Genomic DNA, 23,967 nt, shown 5'->3' on the forward strand with positions numbered 1-23,967 from the left:
GTTCAGCATGATGTTTTCAGCCATGCTGTCAGACGCCTTTCAGAACAGTTCCTTGGGAGTCAGCCTGAGATACAGGACTGATGGGAAACTGTTTAACCTGCGAAGACTCCAGGCTGTCACCAAGATAAAGGAGACTGTGCTCCTTTTTGCTGACGATTGTGCCCTGAATGCTGGATCAGAGCAGGAAATGCAAGCCAGCATGGACAAATTCGCAGCAGCATGCGATAACTTCGGCCTTCTTATCAACATAAAGAAAACCGTGATGCACCAGCCAGCCCGAAAGCCCAACACCAAGAGCCCACCATCACAGTGAAGGGGCAGAAGCTGCAAGCAGTGGACCAATTTACATACCTTGGCAGCACCCTCTCCCGCGCAGTGACAATTGACATCGAGGTCAACTGCAGAATCGCCAAGGCAAGCTCTGCATTTGGCGGACTGCTGACAAACGTGTGGGACCGCCGTGGAATTAGCCTTGCTACAAAGCTTAAAGTCTACCAAGCAGTAGTGCTAACTACCTCGATGTATGCCAGTGAGACCTGGACTGTATACAGGAGGCACGCTAGGCAATTGAACCACTTCCACACGACTTGCCTCCGCAGACTTCTGAGGATTCGGTGGCAGGATAAGGTGCCTGACACAGAAGTCCTTTCCAGAGCAGGCCTGCCGTCAGTTTACACTCTGCTTATGAAAGCCCAAACACGCTGGGCAGGCCATGTTGCAAGGATGCCAGACCACCGCATCCCCAAACAGCTCTTCTATGGTGAGCTGTCTCAAGGAAAGCGATCGCCCGGGGGACAAAAGAAGCGATACAAAGATACGCTGAAAGCCTCTCTTAAGTCCCTGGATATTGACATCACCTCCTGGGAAACCCTGGCACAAGACCGATCGACATGGCGTACGCTGATCCATCAAGGCTGCCAGACATCTGAAGCCAGAAGGATAACCCTAGCACAAGAGAAGCGAGCACTCCGTAAAGCCAGAGCTGCAAATGTTGTAACAGTGGTGCCCACACATGTCTGCCCGACATGTGGCAGAACATTTCGTGCCCGTATTGGCCTTACCAGCCATTTGCGGACGCACCGTGGACAGCTCACAACCTGATAGATGTTAAGGTCTTCTTCGAAAACGATGGACGAACATCATCATCATCATCTCTCTAGCTTTGCCCCCACTCTTTCAGAACATGTCAAGAGATCGTACTCTACGGGTATGGCTACATTTGCAGCTGTACAGCGTTGGGAGTTAAACCTGTCTTCTTACAGCTGAGTAGGGAAAGCGCTGCAGTCTGTCCACACTGACAGCTGACAGCGCACTGTCGTGGCCATATTGGCAGCATTTGCAGCGGCATTGGGAGCGGTGCATTATGGGCAGCTATCCCAGCATTCAAGTGGCTGCATCATGCTTTTCAAAAGGGGTGTGGGGTGTGGTGGAGTGTGACAGGGAGCATGGGGGAGAGAGAGAGTGGATTTTTGGAGCCGACACTGTCAGCGCCCTGCCTTGCAAGTTCCGACCCCCTCCCTCACCCCTCTCTCACTCACTACAAGCAAACAGCAGCTGTTTTTTTCCTCACAGACCAGATAAGCAGCCGCTCTGAAAGGGACCGCCCCCCTCCTGCCCACCCGTCGCACTGCTTCTCTCCTCAAGCCCCTCTCTTTAAGCAAACACTAGCTGTGGGCGTTCCAAAGGGAGCCCCCCTGCCTCGGCTCATTCACAGCAAACAGTAGCTGTGTTTGTTTTTTTGATAAGCAGCTCCGGAGCCCAGAGTTCACAACAAAACAAAGAGAGGCATCACAACAAAACAAAGAGCGGAACCTTTACTTAAAAGGATTATGGGAAGCTTCCGGAGGTCAGTCACAGCGTACTAAGATTATTCCCTGTTTACACTGGCACCCCAGCGCTGCAGGAGCAGCGCTGTTCTCTTTATTCCTCTTGTGGAGGTGGAGTACAAGCAGCGCTGTAGCCAAAGAGATACAGCACTGTATGTACCTTGCCAGTGTGGATGGGGAGTGAGTTACAGCGCTATAAAGCCACCACCAGCGCTGTAACTCTCAAGTGTAGCCAAGGCCTATGTTGGAAAGCTACAGTAGCTATTAAAGCAATTAAACGACAAAGATAGGAATCTACTAACTTCATTTTTAATCTTGGTTAAATCTTTTAGTCATGTCAAATAACACCTACTCAATCTAAATCAATGGGACTATTCATGGGACAAGTACCAATCAGCGTGAGTAAGGTTTTTTAAATTGGGCCCTTAGGCCTTGTCTACATTACAAAGTTTTGTCGGCAAAAGTTATGTTGCTTTAATTAAAGCATTTGAATTAAAATCTCTATTGCATGTTCACACTAGCTCCTTGTGTCAGCAGAGTGCATCCACACTAACAGCTCTTGCATCAACACAGACAGCAGTGCACTGTGGTAGCTATCCCACTGTGCAACTGGCCCCAGGGTCCTTTGGGAAGGGTTTGCAATGCCTCATGGAGCAGGTACAGTGTCACATGATGCAGGTTTCTCAATTCTAGGGGGATCCTAGTAGATTGTTAGCTGCTTTTCAACTGAAGCATGGAAGAGAGGCAGGGAGAGGAGCGTGGTGTGTCTGGGGAGAGTCAGTCAACAGGCTGACTGACCTATCCTGGGAGAGGGGGATACCCCACCCCCCACATCAGCCCCCAGCTCTGCTCTGCACAGCAGTCTCTCCCAAAGCAGCCTGCTCTGCCTGCCTGCCTATAGCTCCCTCCGAGATCTCCCACCGCCTCCTCAGCTGCCAGAGCAGCATCCTGAGCAGGGCTGTGAGCTGTCTGTGCTGAGGAATGTCAAAGCAGCACAGAGTGTGTCCCTTCCCCCCCTGCACAATCACGCATTCCCTGCAGCAGCAGGCAGACTGCTGCTGTGTTCCTAGTGCAGGGCAGAACAGGAACGTTCCACGTTAATGATTTGCTCTTTGTTCCCTGAATGGGAATAGCAGGCTCAACTGTCAGATACTTCCCAGAGCTTTGAAAGGGGGGAGGGGAGAATGCCTGCAGGGCAGAGAGAGATCAAAACAGTGAAAAGAGACATTGTGGTATACTGGTGGAAACCAGATATGTCGACAAAACAAACAGTAGCATCTACACTGATGCTTTGTCGCTTTAACTTTCCACAAAAAGCATTATGCCTCTCGTTGAGGTGATTTTATTTTGTTGGCAGAGTTTTGCTGCCAAAAGTAGCTTTGTAGACTATACACCTCCCTGTTTTGCCAGCAAAAGGCTGCTTTTGCCAACAAAACTTTGTAGTGAAGACAAGGCCTAACTGTGTAATCAAGTGCAAGTCACTTTACCACTTGTATGTAATGTAAGTAAAGCAGCCTTGTGATCTAGGAGTAGAAGTTGCTCAGCATCTCTGAAAATCAAACTACTTCTTTCTAGGAGCTTAATTTTAGGCACTCAGGTTGGAAAATTTTAGCCATAGCCTCAAGATTACAAACCATATTGTCAGTGTATGCCCAAGATAGCTGTCAGACACCTTTAGAAGAGTTCTTGGAATTATCCACTATCCAGTTAGAAGACAGCCCAAACTTCTTTCATTTGATGGAAGATAAGGCCTTCAACTGAGCAAACTGGAACTTTTTTATTTGGGAAGAAAAAAGACCAAGAATAAATGCAATTATTATATTGGTCAAGACTATTCATGCCGGTTAAAAGATCTAATAGACTGGTGACACTCAAATCCTAGCAAAAGTTGGGCTTTAACAATAAAATGACATGGAAGAATTTTTTAAAAAGTGTCCTTTCCATTCTACTAATGCTCTCTACAACCATTCATTTATAAATATATTATAATGTAAATTAGAAAGGTATCTTTATGGACACGATATAATTGAGTTAAACAGGATAAAAGTCTGTGGAGCCTTCATCAAATGGCCTTCCTCACCATAGTTTCTGAGCAGTGCAGAAAAAGATTGGATGGTGAGATATGGACAATAGTGATAAAAATAGTAATCAGACTTTCATTGCAGAACAAACAAAACAAGACTTTAGAACTCTGAAAAGAGTAAAAGAAAAGGATTTGGCTTACAGCTGTAAGCCAAGAGTATTAAAGCTAGGGTGACCAGACAGCAAGTGTGAAAAATTGTGAGGGGGTGGGGGGGGCCATAGGAGCCTATATAAGAAAAAGCTCCAAATATTGGGACTGTCCCCATAAAATTGGGACATCTGGTCATCTTAATTAAAGCCTAGGATACCAGTGATAAAATATAGTTAAATGGCAGGTACTCCTCATTTAGATATTATTATACTGACGTAAGCAGAGTCAGAATGAGATCTACCCTGACATCTGGTGATGAGCTATGGAAAAGGACTTCAGGGGCTGATCTCATTTGCCTGGGCACACCCAGACCACCTAGTATGATGGGATTGCTTGTCCAAATGGTCACTTTGGCTGCTGTAGGATCCCCAGTCTCTTTGTTATTGGGCAGGAGTAATAAAGTGTTGTTATCCTGGTTATGTGAATCAAGGACAGTAGAACTGTACTTGGCATTTTATGATGGAGGGACTCGCCCTCAACTAAGTAGCACTCACTAGGCAAGGCACATGGGTTTCAAAGCCCAGTGAACTGAGATAGGTTGGGCACAGGTATCTGTAGTGTGGGCACCCTTTGTGGACCCAAAACACCATTTTGACGCTTCCGCTCTCCACTGTGTAATAGCAGAGTTAATTTTGACTCCATTAAGAGTCTTATTACTTGCTGCAGAACTGAAATCACTGATACCTAGGTCTAAGCATTAGACCTGCTTTGGGCTAGTGGTTCTGAGTGCACCAGCACTGAGGCACCCCTACTAGCAGCTGAAATCACTGAGAGCTGTGTTAAGGAGGGTTCGGGGGGGCTGAAGACATATTGGTGAGTGGCTAGCAGGATGGCTAGCAGAGAGGCATGGCTGGTGGTGGAGACTGCAGCAGAACCCCATGGAGAGCCCTGGCAATCGGCCATTGACCTGATCAGCAGAGCATATAAGGTGCCCCCATACCTCTCCCCACTTCCACCCAGGCTGGGAGGTAAACTCTGCAGATGAACTTCTGAACTCTGGGGGCTGCACTGACCAAGGACAGAAACCGTGGGTGGGGTGACTGTTGCGTTGCTGGACTTAAGACCCAGGGGAAAAGGACACTGCCAAACTTACTTGGGGGTGGGTCTTTTGCTCATGGTTTGTGTTATGAATCTTGTTTGTGGTGTTTCCCCAACATAATGCCACATTGTTTCCCTCCTTTATCAAAAGGCTTTTGCTACACTCAGACGCGGTGCTTGTGAGAAAGGAAGTATTGCCTCTTAGAGGTGCCCAGGGGGGTGGTATGTAATTGTCCCAGGTCACTGGGAGGAACTTGAGCCAGTTTTGCATTGTGTTATTGAAATAGAACCCCTAGATACTGAACCCGGCCCTTGTTGCTGCCAACTCTGATGGGCAGAAGGGTTACATTGAACACACACACACACACACACACTCTTAAAGAACTCAACATGAATTTCCTGATTCTGCTAAGTACACTTGGTTTTGAAAACAATGCTGCTAAAAACTGGAAAGGTTGTCACAAAATGTTAACATTTGTCTGTGCTAGTGGTCTCAGTGAGAAACAACATGTGAGAGCTCCAGCAAAGGATTTCTATATATTGCGATGAGAAGTCAACAAAATATTGAATTCCTTCCAGTAAGCTCAGGAGAATAAAATAATTCAGTCATACTGTAGCCTTCAGAAAAAAACTGATATGGGAAAAGCATCTGTACTTTAATATTAATGAGATCATGGGTGAAACACAGGCTAGTTTGCAGCTGAGTTAACAAAAGAGCAGGTTCCTGAAAATTGGAATAAGTCACTGATACTTTAATTAAAACAGAATGGTTGAGACAAACAGTAACAAAGAAAGCGCAAGGCTACGAGAGAACAATCAATTAACAGCTATAGAACTAAAGAAACAAGTAATGGATAGCTCAGGGTGACGGTGTTGTGATGAGTACACTTCCATGTAAAACAATAATCAAAACCAAATTAGGCAGAACAAAAAAAAAAAAATCCGCAAACATTACAGTATCCTATAGTAGCTGAGGTTCTTGCCATACTTAAAAAGCAAGAGCGTCCAGCATAAGAAGTTGTATTTAGAGCAAATCTGAACATTCAGCAAAAATGTACCATTCTGAGGTATCAAGTAGCACCAAAATAGTACATGCACATACAGCAGGGAAGGACTAGAACAAGACAGCGATGCACAAACAAATGTATCAGTCATCTCTGCAAAATACTTTATTGGAGCTCTGTCACCCAGGGTTTCTATGTCCAGAGAGCATGGACTGTGACACTTCTCATTTCCATTCCAAGAAGCTCAGGACCACACTGTAATAGGGGCGAAAAACCTAGCTGGCTTCAAGACTGAGCTCAATAAGTTTATGGAGGGGATGTTATGGCATGTGGCCCACTGGTGACTGCCAGTAGCAAAAATCCCCACCTGCTGGAGATGGGATGCTAGATGGGTAGGGCTCAGACTGAGTTACTATAGAGAATTCTTTCCCAGGTATCTACCTGGTGGATCTTGCCCACACGCTTAGGGTCTAACTGATCACCATATTCGGGGTTGGGAAGGAATTTTCCCCCACGTCAGATTGGCAGAGACCCTGGGGGTTTTTTGCCTTTCCTGCAGCATGTGGCATGGGTCACTCACGGGTTTAAACTAGTGTAAATGGTGAATTATCTGTAACTTGAAGTCTTTAAACCATGATTTGAGGACGTCAATAGCTCAGCCAGAGATTAGGGGTCTATTTCAGGAGTGGGTGAGGTTCTGTGGCCTGCAATGTGCAGGAAGTCAGACTAGATGATCACAATGGTCCCTTCTGAGCTTAAAGTCTATGAGTCTATGTAGTATAGCTTGAACAGACTTAGGGTAAAAGACTGATACTGGTGAAGTCAACAGCAAACTCCCATTGACTTCAATAGGGGCAGGATTTCACCCATGCTGATTAATATAAATATTACACTGTCAAGTACTTTAGTTTCAATTTGTCCAATTCACAATTTTATGGAACACCATTTAACTAGCTTTCACTACATATCTTTTATTCAAATACATTACAATATTGGTTTGAGAATAGGCACTGACTCCGTGGAAGCTCCAGGGCTGGAGCACCCATAGAAAAAAATTAGTGGGTGCTCAGCACCACTGGCAGCCAAGCTCCCCAGTGCCTCCCAACCACTGGTGGCCCTGCCGATGAACTCCTCCCCCCTCACTCCCAGCATACAGAAAGCACTGGGAGGGAGGTGGAGGAGCTGGGATGGGGTGCACTCGGGAGAGGGGGTGGAAAGAGGTGGGGAAAATGGAGGGTGGGGGGTGGGGCCTTGGGTAAAGGGGTAGAGTGGGGCCAGGAGCAGGGTAGAGAGGGGATAGGAAGAGGCGAGGTGGGAGTGGGAATTTGGGGGAAGGGTGGAGTGGGGACAGGGCTGGAGGTGGAGTGGGGTGGGAAGAGGCAGGACGGGGGTGGGAGCTTGGGGGAGAGGTGGAGTTGGGGCAGGGCCTGGGGCTGAGTGGGGGTTGAGCACCCCTGGAGAAATTAGAAGCTGGCGCCTGTGGGTTTGAGGTCAGACAGAAATCTGACAAGTATTTGTCAGTTTTCTGTTGAATAAGTAAGCCTTCCTGATTTTGAAATGTACTTGATGTAACTTCACTGAAGATTTTAAACTCATCATTAAAAAGTTCAAGGACACAATTCCCTCATGTGATATGTCAAAGCATGCTTTTAAACGTGTTGACTGAAGTCATTGAGGAATATCCCTATTTGAAAGGATTATAGGAAATGGACACAATCTGACTGAAGCTGTTTGCAGCAGTACTGGAGTCGCTGTTCAAGATATTGAACTGGGAAGAAGGAATCAGAATTGACGGAGAACAGTTAACGCATCTTCTCTTCACTGTCGACTGCGTAATAATGGCAAAGAACACAGCAGAACTGGAGAACAAATTACAGCAACTGCAAACACTTTCGCATGATATCGGGTTGGAAGTGAACACATCAAAGACAAAGTGGATGCGGAATGAGCATTGTACAGAAAGAATCATCAGTGTAAATAGGAAAGAAATCGAGGAGCGCGACAAATATATTTACCTGGATCAGCAGCTGAGCAGAGACAACTCATTCAAAGGTGAATGCAGTAGGAGGCAAAAGGCAGGGTGGGCAAATTCCAACAAAATAAAGAAGTCTATAATGGATGATGAATTGTCCATGAAGGAAAGGAAAGAACTATTTAACTCCACTGTTCTGCCAGCAATGATATACGGAGCAGAAAGCTGGTCAACAACAAAAGCAGAGGAAGAAAAATTTGCCATCACTCAGAAAGCAATGGAAAGGTGAATGTGCAATATATCGCTCTGTGATCATGTACCAAATGAGATCGGAAGGCGTACAGAGGTGACTGATGTAGTGCAGGCGATGTACAATGCAAAGCGAAGATGGGTGGGTCACATAGTCCACAGGTAAGACGATAGGTGGACAATCCACATCAGTAACTGGATCCCCAGAGACCACAAGCAACTGCTGGGCTGACCAAAAACGTGCTGGGCCGATCCCATGACAAAACTCTTTGGCCAGAAATGGAAAGAACGTGCTCACAATGAAACTTGTGTTCATGGAGGGATGGACAAGGACATGACAGACAAAGATGACAAAGGTGATAGGAAATGGAGGCTTAGATGGAATTACCCAACATTTAAGGTATGTCTAAACCAAAGCATGATGTAATTCCATAAACAAGTCTCCATTTGAAAGGGATTAAGATTGGCTAACAACCCCCAGGGATGGCAACATCCCCCAGCACAAAATCTGAAAAATAAGTAACTGCCAAGTTATGGGACCTCGTATTCATATTCTAATATCCACCCAACATATTTTCACTGAGAATGACAGACTTTGCATCATCACAAGGAAACTCCTTCCTTCAATCGATCACAAAACACATTACACTTTACTCCTTACACTCTACAATGTAAAACCACAGCAAAATTAGCAGTGTGCCACATGCTATTAGATTGTGGGGTAAGTATGAGGACTTAACATTATTAACTGAATGGTGTATGGAGAAAATGAATAAGGAAGTGTTAGTTACCCCTTCATATACCACAAAAACTAGGGGTCACCCAATTAAATTAATAGGCAGCAGGTTTGAAGCAAACAAAAGTACTTCTTCACACAATGCGTGGTCAGCCCGTGGAACTTGTTCCCAGGGGATGTTGTGAAGGCCAAAAGTATAACTGGGTTCAAAAAACAATTAGGTAAGTGTGGCACTCTGTACCTCAAAGTTGCACCCTGGAACTCCCATATTTACCATTGTCATATAATTATGATATGTTTTATATAAAGTAGGCCTTGTGAGGTATCATTTTAAAACTCTTGATATGTATGTGCTAACATTATATGTCAGTTATGAAGCATTGCTATATGTGTTACTGAAATATATTGTGAGGTTGGGAGACACCCACAGCCAACTTTTCAATTGCAACAAAGGACCAGTCAGAAAGGTGCTGATGGCCCATTAAAGGAAATCCACTCTCCCAACAGCCATCCCAGAGACTTCTCAGAAAGAGCACTTAGGCAATGGAGACTGCCTGACCAATGGGGGCTGCCTAACCCCTATATCATAGCACGGATCTTTCTAGCAAGTTGGAAGAAGGTATAAAAAGACAGACAGTGACATCATCACTTGGTCTCTCTCCCCACCCAACTCAACACCTGGAAGGACATCTGGAAGACAAAGACTTTGAACCAGGGAATGGTAGTCCCATGCTGGACAGTAGTCCCAATCTGTGTATTAAGGAACTGTAACCTGCTTCTACGATCTGTCAGGGTGAGACATTATTTGATTCAACTTTTGCTTAGACTAAAAGTTTAGGATTCAGAATGTATGTTTACTTTTTATTTTCTTAAAGTAACTACCTCTGACGTTTATGCCTACCACTTGTAATAACTTAAAATCTATCTTTCTATAGTTAATAAACTTATTTTATGTTTTATCCTTGACAGTGTGTTTTGGTTGAAGTATCTGAGAAATCTCAGCTCAGATTAACAAGGGCTGTTGCACGTCCACTACCCTTTCGTTGGAGTGGCAAAGTAGGTAGTATGAGCTTACACTGGACCGGCTTCTGACCCGTGCAAGGCAGTACAGTTTTGGGGTGCAAGACTGAGGAGCCAGCAGGAATTGGCTGGAGCCTCTCTGTTGATAGTTCATGACTGGCTGGAAGATCATTCATATAACTCAGTTGAGTGTGTCCCTGCCTGTGGATGTCTGTGTAAGTGCAGTGCCTGTCAGAGGATTGTAGCTTGACATCAGCATCACAGTGTGAGAGGCAACCCAGGTTGGTGGATTTGAAGGGCTTAGGAGTCCCAGAGTCCAGGTTGCACCCTGGGGACCCTGACATGGTAAATTCATGGAGGATAGATCCAGCAATGGCTATTAACCAAGATGGTCAGGAATTCAACTTCATGCTCTGGGTGTCCCAAAGCCTCTGACTGCCAGATGCTAGGACAAGATGATAGGGGATAGATCACTTGATAATTTCCCTGTTCTGTTCATTCCCTTTGAAGCATCTGTCATTGGCCAGTATCGGAAGACAGGATACTGGGCTAGATGGACCATTGGTCTGATGCAGTATGGTCATTCATATGTTCTTATTTAGCTCCAGAAATAACCCAGGTTTGGAGGGGAGTCTTTGGAAAACATAAAATTGAGATACTTCTGTTTAACTTAAATACCAAGATAGAGGATTTATTTACGTTATTGTGAAACTGAAATGGTCTAGATCAGGGGTCGGCAACCTCTGGCATGCGGGTCACCAGGGTAAGCACCCTGGCAGGCTGGACCAGTTTGTTAGCCTGCCATGTCAGCAGGTTTGGCTGATCGCAGCTCCCACTGGCCACAGTTCACTGTCCCAGGACAATTGGGGTGGCGGGAAGCCACGGCCAGCACATTCCTTGCCCGCGCCGCTTCCCGCAGCTCCCATTGGCCTGGGACGGCGAACCGCGGCCTGTGGGAGCTGCGATCGGCCAAACATGCCAACACAGCAGGTAAACAAACTGGCCCAGCCCCTTAGGGTGCTTACCCCAGCGAGCCACATGCCAGAGGGTGCCAACCCCTGGTCTAGATTCTCTGCTGGTGTATTCTGGCACAGCTGCACTGAAGTCAATTCTTAGCAGAGAGGTTAGTCCTTTATGGTTAATTTCTAGTCAGTGCTGCAAGCTATTTAAAAAAGAACCTGCTTTTAGTCAACATTTTGGTTACCTCCCAAGCCTATGACAGCTGCAGAGGCACTGCCAAAAGCAAAAAAAAAAAAAGAGTTATGAACATGAAGGGTATACTTCTCATTTCCTTGCAGTCCCAGGCTTTTGTAGATTCTTTTTTACTGGGCCTACCAAAGTATGTGATGCTAGTTAGAAGAGAGACTTAACACAAGATTCAGTGGTGGCTGCCAGTCTCTCTCTATTATGTCAAGATCACTGAAGATCACTCTCACTAAATAGCAGTAGCAAACTTCTCTATTACCTCAACAACCAAAGGAATATTTATCTATTTGCATATTTAAATTGCAGCCCATTTCAGTAGGATGTTCATTCCCAAGAATGTGATGTAGGAGGTGACAAATCCCACCCACAGCCTGATCAGCACATTAGTTGGACGGTTTTGTCTTGACAATCTGCAATGAAATATTATTAGTGATGGAATTGAAATGATCATAAGTAATTTTCAAAATGAATGCTCAATTAAGATGTACATGGACATTCACATCTTTCATTATTATTTTCTCAGTCTACAGATTCAAGAAGATAACTGTGGATCAATTTACAGTCAGGGTAATTGGAAAGACCAGAATCTTCTAGACAAGAGTATTCTGAAGAGATGCACAGGAAGATTCTGGCTCCATGTTACTCATGGATATTCTGTACTCACAGTATCTTATTGCCTCAATTAAGTTCACACCCATCAAGATCTTGCCAATTTCAGTTAATTGTCTGGGAAAAGCGTGAGTCTGAGTTTCATTTACAAGGGCAGAACTGATATGAGGCTTTCTTGACAGCTGCCTCTCGAGTTTTGTAAGATAATGGGCAGTCTTTGTTGCAAGAGTTGTAAAATGTATAAGTAGTGGTACAGAGACTCCATAGATACCAATTCCTCATTAATTAATTATTATTATTATTCTCTGTGGCTATAACCAGGGCTGGCTCCAGACCCCAGCGTGCCAAGCGCGCGCTTGGGGCGGCATTTTGCTGGCAGGGCGGCAGGCGGCTCTGGCGGACCTTCTGCAGTCATGCCTGTGGGAGGTCCACCGGAGCCGCGGGACCAGTGGACCTCCTGCAGGCATGACTGGTCCCTCGGCTCGGGTGGACCTCCCGCAGGCATGCCAGCGGATGCTCCACTGGAGCCGCGGGACCAGCGGACCCTCCGCAGGCACGTCTGCAAAAGGTCCCTTGGAGCTGCGGGACCGGCGACCGCCAGAGCGCGCCCCGCAGCGCGCCGCCCTGCTTGCCCTAGAGCCGCCCCTGGCTATAACCGTCATATGGCACCCCAATGAGAATAGAAGTGACATCTCCTCATGTAAATTCTGAGATTAGAGTGAGTACAAGAATCAGAAAGTACACAGAGTCTGATTCTCAACTGTCTTGAACCTTGTGTGTAGTCATTTACTCGAGGGTAAAGTGAGCATGAAACACTGACCACTACCAAATCAGAATGGCATCATTTTATATCCACTTTGCACTGGTGCTCATGACTGCAGAAGGTGCAGGGCAGTGGAGAATAGGGCCCATAATTTGCAATTCTCTGAGATACAATTTTTTCTCATTTCCCAAGGAAAATTACTCTCATTTTCCTGAAATACAAAAATGTATTTCTTATTTTTAACCAGCCCATTGTCACCAGTGTCATTGTACAGTGGTGATCATTCACAAACTTCCTCTTACTTTCTAAATTCAGCTCAGTCTGTATCGCACAAAGCTGTTTCACAGTAGCACACCCAGTGACGGGACATTTTTAAACAACCTTCACTCATATGATTCATTTCCCTAAGGCTATTTTACATGAGTATTTATATAACCAGAACTTCCCTGACAATGAGAATCAGCTTCTCAACTTAACTTGTTTGCCAAGGTGACCTTCTATTATGCATTTGCCTCTTTACATCCAATTGGCAGTTACCATTTTATCATCATCAAGTAAGTGCGCCTTGCCTAGTGGTCCATACACTCTTTCTACTATAGGTGAATGACCTGCCTTCTCCTTGTACAACACTCAAAGTCAGGGGCCCAGATTATGACTTGGCACATATGCACGTGAGGTTCAAGGAGTCTTCTACCACTAGCACCCCAGGCTAAGACTAGAGACTGTTGCAAAGACTGTGTGCTCCGTTGGCTATACATTTTCTGGTTCCCCGCCGCCTTCCCCAATACACACTTCATACAGGCCAAAGAAGTGCACCAGAGGGACCAGGCTGTGCTAAGTGCCATTTAGGCACTGGTTCCCAGTGGAGACAGTGCCGAGCTGCGCCACACCAAGACTGTGCGTGGGGTGAAATGTTTATGGCAAAGAACCATGACACCCAGGCCAGAATTCAACATTGCCCTGCATCATACATAATCATTTACACTAGTGCAAAATGGGTATGAATGCTGAATGCAGAATTGCAGCTTTTTACGCTTACTGTGCATTGGTAAAAGTGGCTACACCAGGTGCAGGGCAAACTGAGCTCCCATAGATAACTGGGTGTCCATGAGCAAGATCTTAGATATACACATATAAAATAAGTGACAGGCAACAGGAAATTAAATACATCTTTAGTAGACTGCACAAATACATCCCTGTGGAAGGCATTTAGGTCTCGTCCTGCAAACACTTAAGCAAGTGTTCAACTTTAAGCATATGAGGGGTCTTCTTGGCTTCATTGATGGTTTACAGGATTGAGGTTTTCAATTGGAATAAGCGGCCCAATCTACCTCCCACTGGAGAAAATGGAAAGTCTCCCATTTACTTCAGTGAGTGTCAGCTCATGCCCACAATCAGAGCCGTCTCCTTATGCCCTTCTCTGATCCTGGTGAAAATAGAAAGCTTTTAAAACTGAAATGTAAGATGCAACAAAGTGACCTACTTATCACTCACCAGCTTGTAGCATACTAGATGGCAAAGGTGCCGATCACACTAACGGTTTTTCTACACAGGGACACCCAGGAAAATTAATCTGGATTAACTAAAGATGTGAAAGCCACCCGAGTTCAAACCTGCCCAGCTCCCTAAAATCAAGGGACTAGCTCAAGTTGCCACCCGCCATTGCATCAGCCACACTGCCATTTTTAGTGTGCTAGCTCAAATGGAGCTAGTGCGAGTCTGTCTACCAGGGCTGGGAATCATGCTCTCTGCCATAGGGTAACCACACCCAAAGGTAACTTCAGATGTCAGTGATCAGAGAGCCATTCTAGGATTAACTAATTCTCTGTTCAAACACTGGTAAAGTAGCTGCCCTTCTGTCATTCATTAATATTAGCTGGTACTGAGATAATGTTATACCACTGTATTAACACATGCCAGTTAAAAATTAAACAAACAGCAAAGAGAAAGGCATTGATTGAGTGGGCAGGTGAGTTTGCAGGTGAACAGTGTGAATATGACTAATTTGTCTCGTGAATTAATCTTTACAACATTTTACACTTCCAAAGTCAGCTTCCTCTGTATCACAGCATTCTTCTGAAGCTGTCTTCACAAGATTCTTATGACTCATTGTTTGAAGTGTTACTGCTCTATGAACTAAATATCCTGCCCCCAAATCCAGCTATAGCCTCTGAAAGGTCACTGCTGTCACCTCTGCTGCTGCTAAATTTGCTGCTGCCATTATTTCTAAGGCAGCAACCTTAGACTTTCTAGTGTGTATCATCATCCATCCTCTTATATTTGAATTGCCACCCCTCTGACAAGGAGTAGCTGGTGTCCTGGGTTTTGCAGGTCAGCTTCCAATTTGAGAAGAAAGCAGTGATACAGAGTTGGGAATATTCTTCATGTAATTTGTTTATTTACATAAATCCTGGAAGAGGTGGCAAGCGGCATACAGACACACGGCTGGGTCCAGGCACCAGTGCAGCAAGCAGGTGCTTGGTCCAGGGAAGGACCTGCCGCCAAATTGCCGCCAAAGAATGAAGCGGCAGCTGTAGAAGTGCCGATCGCAGATTTTTTTTTTTCCCTTCAGTGCTCAGTTCCCAAGTAGCAACTCAACCTCAAGAATCAACTATAGTTAGAGTGATTGAGGCAGAGAGCAAACTCTCCTGGGACCTGCCCCACAGTCTTTAGGTATGTTTCAGCCCAGCTATTGGTTTTAGGTTTCCTGATTTCCTCTTTGAGACCAGGGAATATCTAGGGAATTTCCACTTGAGCATCACAAGGCATCAGTAAGAGGGCACATAAGGATGGGTGAGGAACTGAGGTTAATAAAAAGAGAGTGCTGACAGGAGTAGTGTAGTTTTGTGTGTGTGGTGGGGGGAAAGGTTAGAGGTGAGGATTTCAGGGGAGGAGGCTGGCGGGTGGTATTTTTTAAAATATGCCCCTTCTTACTTGGGGCAGTAAAAGTATAGCCAGATCTTTGGCAGGTGTGAATTGATGTAGTTCTTCACCACTTCACACTAGCTGAGGATTTGATCCATGGTGCCTAATACTTTCCTCACCAGTAAAATATTGTATCTGTCTCAAAGGGTCTGCTTGATAAACTGAATGGGTGCTAGTTTAATATAGTTAGTTTATTTGTTAGATAATTTAATTTTCACAGTGAGGGGGGTTTACTTCTATTATTATTTTAAAGAAACATGAGCATGGTTTTTACTTAGATCAAAACTTTGAATTTGACTGTGGCTGCCTATTGGAGCCATCTCATTCCCAGATAATTTAATTATTTTGTAATTGATTAACGTACTATCCAAAAGTGAAGCCATGAAGCCCAGACATGACTTAATGTCATCTCTCTCACACACACAGGATTTATTTATCCCCGACTATAGCGATAGAAGTAGGGTTGTCAGTGTAGCTAGGGTCCGATCCAACTCCTACTTAAGTAAATGGCAGAAAACTGGAAGTTGGGATTCCTGTGATCTGTTCTCAGGTATGTTGCTGACTTCATATGTGGCCTACTTTATTAACCTCTCTATGCCTCACTATGGCCATGTGTAAATAGGTCATTGTGAGGCTTGATAAAAGCACTTACAAGAAGTTTTGAGGTGTCACAGCCTTTCTTGTCATACACTAGGAGCAATCAATGAATCACTCATAGTTAACTCAACTGGACTTGCCCTAGCTGTGTAGGGAATTGCCCTGAAGTTAATTCTTTTATTAGAGAGTACACAGCATCAGAGTCTACCATTCAGCTGGAATATGACATCTGCTCTGATGGAAATACAAAATGCCACTGTTCAAATGGCATCAACAGCACACATTTTAGTATTTCAATAGGGTTTGCTGCAGAAGAATGTTTTCAAAAAAACAAAACAAAAAAAAACACATGGCTCAGACTTTTAAGGTTCTGCATGGGTCAGAATAGCACTCCCTCAGCTGAACTGGATTTATAAAGGCTTTGTGCTATAGAGATAGCCCATTTAACTAAATGGGGAAAAAAGCCAATTACGGTGATTTCTCTGTCCCCAAAAGTTGCATTTCACACATTCCTTGTCTCATACTAATGCCTGGCCATGAAGAGCACTGTAAAATATTCATTTTACATCAGCAGGTTAGTCATGAATTGCCCACTAACTCTGCCTGAACTTAGAGTAAACATCAGCCATATTTCTAGAAGCTGCACTTGTGACATATTGGGCATGGACTGTAGATGAATTTAATTACAGACCTAATGTGTCCCTCTAATGAAAAGCACACAGGATGGAAGTTGTTTGTAAAATGCCATGCAGGTGACCATGCAGAATGCCTGACAGTTTATCCCCTAAGTGAAGGGGGAAGGGTAGGCCAGCATAAGGGAAGGGGCCATTAACTACTTAGGAGTCCATTGATCCATGGAAAATCCTGCCCAACAGAGCTTGGAGCATCTGTGCAGAGTCTCTGTTCCTTCAAGCTAAACCTCTTCCTCTCATGGAATCATGGCACATCTCAGAGCAAGGCCGCATGGGCTCCCCCATGCTAACTATCCACTCAAAATCACTCTGAAGAGGATGGGAGGTTCAGAAAGGAAATTCACATAGCTCATTTGGTTCTGCATGGTGGCTGCCTCCTTGGTTCTGATGTCCAGTTTCCCCAGACTATGGTGTTCCCAGGGAGTAACTTGGATGGACTCTAAAGAGCCATCCAGTATATCCGTTGCTCTGCTCCTTCCATACAGTCTGACTCCTAGAAACATTTCCCCACTACTTGGTTCCTCTCCAATGCTTTGTTCCTCTCCAACACTGCTCAGTGCAGGGGAGCACCTGGGCCAATGCAGTTATTGTCACACAGGCAGGGCAATTTACCATTATATAAATATACTTGTGAAAGCAGAGGGATGAGTACAACTCAAAGAGCACACCGAGAAGAAAGTCACAAGAATCCAGCAATAATGTTTATATCACTGTCAATAGAACAAACCGTAACCATACCTTGAGCAAACAGCAGGTTTTATTGATCTTCGTGACATGTGATAGGACTTTGTACAACTGTTTCTTTGTTCACACTTGCACAGGAGTTTCATTGTTCACAAGAACACATTCAGATATACAGAACTCCACTTGAAAGGTGACCTGCAACTGTTTTTAGAAGCACTGACCCCACACAAACGCCAGAAAAATATATAAATGATAAAGGAACTGTTGGAACAAGAATAACATTTCTTCACTGAATCCAAGGGTGATTCTCTGGCATATCCCTCTTGAAAACAACTCTACTTCTTCCAACAAACAGATTTCTGTATATTGGACCAGCTTCTCAGCTGGTATAAATCAGCATAGAGCCATTGCAGTCAATGGAGCTATTCCAATTTACCCTAAATAAGGATCTATCCCATTCTTTTTACTTGCATAGTTCTACATACAGGATAACAAGGCAATGGAAATCAGAAAAGATCCTGATAGTAAATGAGTGGATTACAGAATGCTAATACAGTGCCACCAGTGGAGAACAAGTTTAGAGACTGAGAAGGTAGAACAAAACTTTTAAAAAGTTGGAATGCAGAGTCAGTCAAAAAATTGTGACTGAACAGTTTTCCATTGAAAAATGCAATTTAGTCAAAATCATAAGATTTCACAGGAACATCCTGATGTTCACAAACTCTTCAGCAGGAAGACCTTGAAACCACTTCAGCTTTCTCATTTTGTTGTGATATGATTCAAATTGTTTTGTTTCAGTAGGGTAAAAAGTGTTTTGTTTTGACTTTACCATTTCAATCACTATATTATATATAAAATATAAAAATCAAAACAAAATTAATTGAAATTATAAAGTTGAAATGAAAAGTTTTCCTTATCAAAATTACACATTTTACCTTATTGAGATGAAATAATTTGATGGTCCTGAATCAATATATATAATTTTAATTTCACAGGAAACTGACTTTTTGTTCTGATGTGGAATTTTTAAAAAAGTCAGAATTTCCCACAAAACAGAAATTCCAGTTTCCAGGCAGATCTACTAGATACAGTGGTAGGCAAAAAATGCTTTTTTATCCCCCCGAGCTAAATTATGTCCATTTGACACAGTTCCATGCAGAGCCCCACTACACTAGAAGGAACAACAGAAAGCTTCCCAACACTCCCTGATTGCCCTAGGAGAGGCAGGGAGTAATGAGACCTTTAAGGAGTGCAGTCTACTCAGTTCCACTAATCTCACTGAGCTGTTAACTTTCAAAGCCCAGTGACTACTTCATTAACTATTTCATTATTATGATTTTTAGTGCATAGAGTAGAGACAGGGAGGGGAGCGACACTTGTAGCACACTGCACGGAATGTAGAGAGAGGAACAGTGTTTGGAGAAGGCACCAGGATGTCAGGCTGTGTGCACTGCTCAGGGCTAGAATGCAAAACTGTGGCTGGAGCAACTCTATAAATAGTTGCTTTAATAAAGAGCCAGTTTAGTTCAATGACAAGAATGGAGTCATCCCATGTTACTACCCAGCACATGAGACACGAAACACAACCCACAGGAGCTGCTGGAAGGAAGGAAATGCAGAGGGAAGAATAGACTTGACACATAGGGACAGGAAAGAGGGAGAGCGAGAAAGAATGATTATTTATGCCACACTTAATGTGTTATCTAAGCAGAAGTGGAGAAACTGTGTATAAATGTCACGCCGCATAGGTGTGTCATGGATACCTGTTAAATTTAATGAATCATCATTGCTTCACAATGACTATTCAGCTTTATACAGCAAGGATGATATGCAACCCTTGTTTTCCCCCTTCTTTCATTCTTCCCAACCAACAGAGCTTATCATCATTTTTGTTTATTAGTTGCTATCTTTCATTGTCACATGAAGCAGAATCTCCTACAAAGCAAACAGAGAAAGCTGTTTGCTCATGTGATGGTTATACATTCATTCTTCAAGTGAACACCTGTAAAAATAAATATCAATGACTCAGCCTTGAATGCATTAATATATAAAACTAGGTTTCACAGTGAGAGGAAAATTTCTGTTGCCTCATACAGGATGTATATGCTTTGTTTGTGGAATTAGCTTGTGTCACTCTGTAATGGTTGCATCAGAGAGTATTGTGATTGTGTAATAAACAAGGGTGCATATACCTGGGAAAGAAATCTGTGAATATGCGTCAAATAAGAAATTGAATTAGCTTCACCAGTATTTATGCCTCTTCAGTGTTTGCTTTATATTAATATTCTAGCAAATGCATTTACTGTCAGACTTATTCACAGAAATAGTGAATTTTAGGCAAATAGTAAAGAGTGCTCATAAAAAGTGAATTTTGAAATGACGAGTATTCACTCTGGAAACCAGATTCTAAGTGTTTCACTCATCCAATTAGGAACTATGTTATGTGACCTATGTACTCATTCAAAACCAACCAGTTTTACTCAAATTGTAAATATCAGGTACCTGCAATTAACTCCACACATTAACTATATTAAAAATGGGCTAGTTGATAGGTCTCAAAATAACTGCAAATGGGGAATCATCATCAAGCAGATGTGATTCTAGTGGGGTCCCAGCGGCATCAGATCTTGGCCTTACACTGCTTAATGTTATTTATCAGTGACCTGGAGGAAAACAAACATTGAAGATGATGCAAAGATTGGTGGTGGGGGTGTGGTGGTAAATAATGAAGACCGCAGGTCACCGATACCGAGCAATCTGATTCGCTTGGAAAGTGGGGCACAAGCAAACAATATGGATTTCAATATTCAATCAAATGTAAAATCATACATCCAGGAACAAAGACTGTAGCCATACTTACTAACGGGATAACTATCTTGCGAAGCAGTGACTCTAAAAAGGACTTGGGTGTTCAGACTGGATAATCAGGTGAACGTGAGCTCCCAGCATGACGCTGTGGCCAAAGCCCTAATGCAGTCCTTAGTTGTATAAATGGCAATGTCAAGTAAGAGTAGAGCTGTATTACCTCTTTATCTGGCACTGGTGTGACCACTGCTGTGTCCAGTTCTGGTGTCTACAATTCCACAATTCAAGAGAGATGTTGATTGTAGAGAGTTCAGAGAAGAGCCAAGTGAATGATTAAAGGATTGAATAACATGCCTAGTAATGAATGACTCCAGGAGCTGTGTAGCTTATCAAAGAGAAAGTTAAGGGGTGACTTGATAGTCTGTAAGTACCTACGTGGGGAAATGAAATTTCATAAAAGAAAGCTCTTCAGTCTAGCAGACAAAAGTATAACAAGTTCTAATGGCTGAAAACTGAAGCTAAGAAAATTCAGATTCAAGATATGGTATAAATTGTTAACAGTGAGAGTAAATTAATCAACCATTGGAACAGCTTAGCCAGGATTCTGATGGATTCACCATTACTAGAAATATTTAATATTTAAATTGAGACTTTTCTAAGAGATATGCTGTAGTTCACATAAGAACAGGGGCGGCTCTAGGCACCAGCAAAGCAAGCAGGTGCTTGGGACAGCCCATTTGCAGGGGTGGCAGCTGGCAGGGATCCAGCCTGGGAGCTGAGAACCAACAGGGGGCCCTAGAAGCTGTAGTTCCTTGGTTAGCTCCCTGCCTATACAGCCAGCCCTGGAGAAGGGAAAGAACTACATTTCCCAGCATTCCCTTGGCCGCTATCAACAGGAAAGGGAGAGGGAGGGAGTACGGTAGTTGAAACCTCATGCTGCAGCTTGCTGTGAATGGAAAGCCCACTGCTAGAGCGGGGTGGCAGTAGAAGGCTTTGGCCAAGTTATCCCCTTCAGAAGACATCCCCAGACTGGATTAGGGATACTGGTGTGACCTCACCTTGCAGACCCCAAAGAAAGAATTGGGTGGACTTAATGGACAGTGCCCCTCTCTATCTGAAGCCTAGCAAGGGAGGTATGTGGATCCCACTAGAATTTAAAATGAAAAGTAAGGGAGGGGAGGCTCTACTGGACCTGGGCAGCTTTAGATACAGTACCAGGCACTTAGGAGGAGTTCCACTTCTGAACCATGGAAGCAGAAATTGACTTTTCCTTTCCAGATTTAGCTAATATTCAGAAAGGGAATCTAGCACCTGCCTTCCAGATTTGAACACCTCAAAATTCAGGAGTGCTCAAGCTCAATTTGGGCAGCTGTTACTTCATTTCTCCCAAATCAAATATACTGATCCACTGTAATTTGCTGTAGAAAAAGTAGGATAAAATTTAGCAAGAAATGCTTCCCAGTGGTTTTTAGGACTGGAATTGCTATTTCCAACAGCCATTGTCTTTTTTTTTTTTTGAGTTTTATTTGTTTAAAAGGAAGACAGTGATATTACATTGGCAAACTCCCCACAGAAACAGACTGGAACAAAAGAATAATAAAGGCACCTCAACTTTTACTCATTTATGGAGAACAGTCTTATAATATGCATCCAGATATCCTCCAATCACACAAACTGAAAATTGTTCCACTTTACTGCAGTTCTCTGACCATATGGGAACCAATCCTGTCTGTTCTATGCACATCCAAAATTCCTGGTGAATGTCCCGCCCTGGGAGCAAGTTACCAGTGACCCAGGGCTGGGGCAGCAGGGTGTGTGTCGGGGAGGCCACTTGTAGGGGCTTAGGGGGGGAGCCAAGAGCTGGGGCAGCATGGAGAGAGCCCAGGGCTGGGATGGCAGGGGGGTGCAGGTGGGGTGGGGAGAGCCCAGGGCAGGTGGTGTGGGGGGAGACCAGGGCTGGGGTGGGGGCAGCAAATTTTTTTTTTGCTTGGGGCAGCAAAAAACCTAGAGCTGGCCCTGCATAAGAATTAATCCGGAGAAGTGCTATGGGTCTCTGTGTTATACAGGAGATCAGACTAGATGACCACACAGTCCTTTCTAGCCTTGGAATCTATGAAAGTCAATCAATGAAATCACAATAGGCCAGTGGTCTATTGTTATTTATTTCTATTAAATATTTCCTAGTCATGGAGCAGGACCCTAGTGTTTTCCTCCTCCGCTTCTGGAGGCAGTTTGGGCTGTATTTTTGTCTCCTAGTTTTTCTTCCTGCTTTCTTTTATCTCCCTCATCTCCAGTATTTATTTTCTCATGTCTCTCTTCATTCTTTTTCTTTTTTCTCACCTTCCTACTTTCTTTGTGCAAATCCTACTCAGCCAGAACAGGACATTCAAGGAGTGAGTTTTACACTTCATTCTGAAAGCAGTGAGGTCATTCTAATCTCTTCCAGTAAAGGCTTCCAGAGGCTTGGCCCTGTTACTAAGGAAAGTCCTGTCTCCGTCTCTTAAATTGCCAGTTAAAGGGATATTGTCATGATATTAAAAATATCCTTAACTTTGTCACAATTACTTCCATAACGTATTAAAATACAAATAATTTTTAAATCACTAATCACTAATTTTTGCTGTTTATTTCTCTCAGCTTGGGGAATGAAAATGGATTTTTAAAAAGGCTTGCAAGTTTCACCCCGGTTTTTAGTCAGTTGGTAGTCAACTTCAGAGTCAGGTTCTCAGTAGTACAGTGCTGCGACATTGGAGATGACAAACACTGGGCAGAAACCTTTAATTGTTACCTTTTTCCATTGGAGTTAAAAACAAAACAAAAAACAATCATGGAAACATTTCTGTAGGTTTTAGTTTATTTTAAAAGCATTTCTCTAACGCCTACTCCCTCCAAATCATCCCATGTATGCAGACCCCTACATTTTGCAACAAATTTGAAAGAAAAAAATGAACCAGAGAAAACTCAAGTATCTGGCTTATGAAGGATGGGATGACTCAGGAAAGTGCTACTGGTATGTACAGTAATCCTGACAGTGAATAAATCAAGTCCATCTGACAAATATTTGCTGGTCTTAAGGAATTAAGTTGATAATCTCAGTCCAATTCCTGTTTGGCAGGTATACATAGTGCATCTGGGTCCTTTATTGGTCTGAAGCTGTATAGGCAGATGGTCAAATTTTTAACTGCCTTCCATCTATTATTTTATCCCTCTGCAATGTAAATATGAGATGTTGCCATTCAGATCTGATAATGTTTTACACCCAGTTTGCAAAGCAGTAAATGTCTATGACAAGGGCTAGCTGGAGAATCAGGCTTGGACCTAAAGGTCAAAGGTGAGGCAAATTGGTATGGCAGTGAGGGGATACATTCATTGCTGCTGTTCATGTAGTACTAGATTTGTTGATCTATAGAATGCTTTACTTTCCAGAATTCTCAGTGTAGCTGTTTTTTTTTCTTCCAGAATCTTAAAGTCACAGAAAAAGCAATAAAATTCAGTTGACACTGAAAAGCCAGGCTAGCAAAACTGTCATCCCCTCCCCCCACCAAAAAAACCCACTATAAAAATGTTAGTTAAGATCAGAGTGTTAACCTGCCTTTTCTAGTCTTATT

The sequence above is a fragment of the Mauremys reevesii genome, linkage group 5, assembly GCF_016161935.1.
Source record: "Mauremys reevesii isolate NIE-2019 linkage group 5, ASM1616193v1, whole genome shotgun sequence".
Classification (NCBI taxonomy): Eukaryota; Metazoa; Chordata; order Testudines; family Geoemydidae; genus Mauremys; species Mauremys reevesii.